The sequence below is a fragment of the Cebus imitator genome, unplaced genomic scaffold (assembly GCF_001604975.1).
Source record: "Cebus imitator isolate Cc_AM_T3 unplaced genomic scaffold, Cebus_imitator-1.0 Scaffold49, whole genome shotgun sequence".
NCBI lineage: Eukaryota > Metazoa > Chordata > Mammalia > Primates > Cebidae > Cebus > Cebus imitator.
The window spans coordinates 8,521,423-8,526,354 of NW_016107364.1; the positions used below are offsets into that span (position 1 = coordinate 8,521,423).

General features: G+C 56.4%; 1 protein-coding gene across 5 annotated transcripts in view; it reads right to left on the reverse strand.

Moving 5' to 3' along the window:
* The window catches only part of LOC108303572 (myelin basic protein), a 144,564-nt gene that overhangs the window by 23,664 nt on the left and 115,968 nt on the right, over positions 1-4,932 (reverse strand). The window lies entirely within an intron of this gene.

Sequence of the window (4,932 nt, forward strand, 5' to 3'; positions counted from 1 at the left end):
TTTTTTTTTTTTTTTTTCCTTTTTTTTCAGAGGAAGCTATCATTCCACATCTGGTCAAACAGCTCCTACTATGCCTCAGGAGAGTATGTGGATATATATATTTTTTTCTAGCAAGATCAGGGCATTTAGATTTTGCGGTCTGGAGAAAAGTTCTTTTCTGTCTGAATGCCAGATGCAGTTTTTCCTGTGTTTGCCCTTTGCCAGGTTTAAGATGATGTTTGTTCTGAGTCATCGGCTCACACTAGTTAATGAAAATCATGGGCGTTTACTTTCTTTATAGAAAGCTGTGCATATGTCTGAAAAAAGCCATAGAGAAGCCTTTTCTTTTGTTCAGATGCAGATTTCGGGTAACCTGAGACTGTTCCGAGGACACAGCTCCCTGCAGGTTCTGGAGGATGAGGGCGCTGCAGGGTGGTGGCAGCTGGTGGCCCTGCCCGGAGTGCTTGGTTCCCTCCTGGTGCTCCACTCAGGGGGCTGTGGCTTTGCGCCGTGGCAGGAGGATCAGCGTTTCTCCCCTTGGCAACTGTGAGGCTGGACACAGAGATTCAGATACTGCTTTTGTAGACGCAGCTGGGCATATCGGGTGGTGTTTTCTCTCCCATTTCAGGGGGGAAGTGAAGCTCCCGTGGCCTTCTCTGGGGGCCTTTGCCTTTGTTCACTGGTGATACAGAGGTTGGCATCGGAGACCTCTTGGCATGAAACCATGTGGGACACACACTGGGCTCTGGCCCTGGCCACAGAAGGACACCACAAGCCAAGCGTCGGCAGCCTGTGAAGTAACCATGAAGTAAACCCTTTCAGTGGCTGTATTTTTCTGACATGGGTTTAACCTCAAAAGGGAAAGCTTTGGTGGCGGGTTCCAGCCTCCTCATCCTGGTGAGTGTGCTGAAGAGGGGGAAGCATTGGAGGGGACAGATGGCACCTGTCAGAGCCGAAAGCTGTCGTCAGATGGGGAGGAAGTCCTAACAATGGCTGCGTGCTTTCCACTGAGTGGCTGTGCTGTGGCCTCTCTGGGTGGCACGTTGACGCCAGCTCACCCCTGGGTACCATTTTGCCATGGCATCTCTGTGCAGAAGCATGGCCTTGAAGACTGTGGTGCCGGGAAGCAGAGTCTCTGTTCCTCATCCCCAGAGACCCATGGGAAAAATTCCTCTTCCTCATGGCAAGAGGGACTCTTCTCCTTCAGGGAGGCTCAGAGATGTCTGCTTCCCAACTGCAGATGACGTGGAGCTGATGGCCAGAGAGCCGAGCTCTAGTCCGGCCACACCAGACCACAGAGCTTTGGAGGCTTGACTGCCACTTCCTTCTAAAAATGGTGGAAGCAAGGATTGACGTGAGGTTCGCCACTCTGATTTTCATTTTACAGTTGAAGAAACTAAGGCTAGAGTACAGAAACACAGAGGACCCAAAGCTACAGCCTTGATGGGCAGAGGGGCCGGGGGCCCCAGGGCGTTTTAGAGTCAGTGCTGCCCTCCCCGGCAGCTCCAAGGCCACCAGGCCTCTTCCAGAACGGCACGAGTGTGGCGTGGCACTATGCAGGGTTCCGATGACACCAGCGTTTCCAGAGGGCGAGGCTCCTGTGGGCATTGGCATGGCTTTTCCCATTCCATCAGCACAAACTTCCATGGCCTCTGCAGGATGGGTGACGCTTTGCCACGGATGCTTTTTTACAGGAGAGGGAAGGAAGCTCAGAGGAGACGGACACCCGCCCCAGGTCCCTGGGGGTGACGTGATGCTGTGAGACCCGAGCCAAGCGTTTTTGGTTCTTACTTCTGTGCTTTTCCATGGCACAAAATGTTTTGCCTCCTGAACACCAATGTGCTGGGTGATGGTGGATTCAGAGGCAGGGCAGGTCTTTCCAGAAGCCTCCGTGGGCGTGAGGCTGAGGGGTGGACACTGTCCTTCTAGGCGGGCCAGGAGCATAAGGGCCAGCGAAAAACGAGGCAGAAAGGATGTCCAGGACACGGAGACGGTGGCTGCTGGAAGCCCAGAGCAGGGTGTCCTGTCCCTCCCTGCTCAGGTCTGTGTCCTAGGCCCTGGGCCGAGCCTGCAGTGTGGAGGAGCTGGCACCGTGTGTAGGGCTGAGAGGAGGCACCCTGCCCTGGGTCACCTTTCCAGCTGCACTGCAAGTGCCCTCACCCCAGCCTCCAGTGCAGGCCCAGCACCAGGTTTCAGGGACCTGCAGCGCTGGATGGACAGGCAGGCAGGCAGGCAGGCAGGCAGGGGCTGTGCAGACAGGCAAACTGCAGAGAAGAGCGTGTCCACGTCCCATGCAGCCGTTCCCTGTCACGTGTGTTTCTCCTTTGTCTTCAGAGTCCTTGCCTCCCCTGCTTGCTTTTGGGTGTGTAGATGTTGCGTGATTCCCCTCCTGTGCTCCTGCTGCCCCCCTTCCAGTCCTCAAATAAAAGAGCCCGGTCAACCACGAGAGCACCCATGTCTCCAGAGTCAGGGAGCTGGGAGCAGTCCCGTTCTGGAGGGGCACCCCAGGTCTGGAGCTGGGTTGTTCTTTGCCTTGGTGCTTGTTTCATAGCTGGGGGGGGGGTCTCCCTTACTCTCCTGGGGTGTCTGCACAGGGAGGGAGAGGGAAGAGGGGGAGAGACATGAAGAGGGAGGGAGAGAGGGAGGTGCAGACAGATGCAGGGTGAAGCATGTTGATGGGCCGAGCAGAGACCCCCGTTCAGCTTAGGGCATGAGTGCTGTGGTGTTTCTGAGCCGCAGGGCAGGGGGTTCTCGGTTCCACTTCTGCTGGTTCCTGGCACTGCTCAGCCTGAGACTTCCACCCAGCTGCTTCTGTCTCTGTTGGGAGCTGACTTCAAGGGCCTTTTGTCGTGGAATCCCTGCATTTTAAATCCCTCTATTTTAAAACCATTGCCTGCCTCTGGCCTTGTAATTCCTTTCTCTGTGGCTGGTGCCTCACAGCCACTGTCCTGCAATAAGAAAGCATCCCAAATCCCGGAGGAATACATTCAAACTCAAAAGCTCTTTCTCAGAAACGAGAGAGAAGCTTCTGGCTTATTCTTCCACTCCATACGCAAATGGCATAGGACTGCCCCCGTCTTCGGGGAGGGACACCCTGGGGGCCCTGAGACCAGGCTGCCTGCCCCTCTGTGTGCAGCTCCCGCAGAGAGGCCTCTGGAAGCCAGGCATTGCCAGCCCCAGCTCAGGGGGTTGGAGGGAGAAGTTTGAAGACTTTACCACGTAGCCCTGGGAGGGTTCTCTGTCCATCAGGAGCAACGTTGGGAGCCCACACAGCTGGCTCAGCCTTTAGTTCCTGCCTGTGCTTGTTTTCATTTTCCTTTCACTCCACAGACACGTAAATACCACACACGCACACACGCACACGCGCGCGCGCACGCACACACACACACACACACACCCCTACTGCTTTTCCTATATGGACCAGAATGGGGTACCCACAGGTGCACAGCGCTGAGTGAAAGGAGCTGCACCCTGGAGCCTGCAGGACTTTATGACATTGTCATGTGTGCACTGGAGCATGACCCTTGGGCAGCCATGTGGGTGGAGTGCTGTGCAGAGCATCGACTTATCTTTGGCCAGGTTTTTAAAGGTACATACAAAGACCTGTCTTGGATGGCACAGTGGAGAATGGAGGGCTGCTTTTCTCTGCTAAATAATTTTTTAGAAGAGGCATCAAGCATTCTGCTGAGTTTCTTGCTATGATCTGGATACTGAAGCCCGGGACGCTTATCCTCTCCTCTCTGCTTGGCAACATGGGGGTTTCTGGCGGAGGCTCCACCTCTCCGTGGCCAGGGTCCACTGAGGACAACGTGCCTCTGGTGGAGCAGGGAACAGGGCGGGGGGCAAGCTGTGGCCTGCCAGCACGTCACACACCGGGTGCTGTGGCATCCTCAGCTCAGCCCTCCCACGTCAGATATTCCTCCACGTAGAGTTAAAATCCTCCTCACCAGCACTGCTCTCCAGGGCGGGGTCCGCATGGTCGGCACCGCCCAGGCTGTGAAGCCCAGGTGGCCACAGCCCGGTGCGTCCCAGGGAAGAGACCTCCCAGAAGGATAGCGGAGCCTCAGAAGCTACCTGGGGGCAGTGGGGGTGTTTTCATCACCAAGAGAGCTCTTGAAAATCAAGTGCAGCTTCTCAACGAGGACACAATCCAAGCTAAACACAGACTCTCGGGACGGGCGTGCAAACCACTGAGGCTCCGCAGGGTGCCTGGCTGCCTCCTCCCCTGTGGCTTGAGGAAGAAATCCTTTCCCCCGGCCGCAGCTGCTGGTCACTCCATGTCCCACGACCACCCTGCGGCTCTCACCTGGTCCTTGTCTGGCCCCGGCTCCCCCAGGACGCTTCTGCCCCCAAGCCCTGGTTCCTCTGCTGCACGTTCAGCCACCACCCTGGACTGGCCATCCTGGGGCCAGCAGGCACATCCTTAATAACTTGTAAACCCACTCCTGGCCCGTAGCGGAGCAGCCCTGGACGCCCAGCCATTAGCTGATGTCTGACATGCGGCCACACATGGTGAACGCTTCCCTTTCAGAGGCTCCAAGTTTTGGCGTCCACAGGCGTCCTGTCCTCCCACCCCCGTGCTCCTGTGCTCCTTGCTGAGTGTAAATGCTCCCATCTTGCACGCCTCTGGAGAGGGCGACCCCCGCTCTCCCTCACACTTGGTGCTCCATCAAGCACAGCTGTGAATTGCTCGTGCTACTTAAGTACTTAAGCACGTGTTTGCAATCTGTTGCATAGTCCCAGGCTTTAAAAGCCAGGTGCCAAGGTGCAGATGGTGGTGGCTTGGACCTGGAAGGGGGCCTGGTGGCCGCGGGTTTGTGGTGGCCGCTCCTAGTGTGCTCACGGTGACTTCGGTGCCAGCCCTGGGCCTGCCCCTTCCCCTCCTGCCTTCCTCGTGATTGCTCCTGGCACCATTGTGTTTTCAGAAGCCATGTCAGCTGCATCAGGAGATGA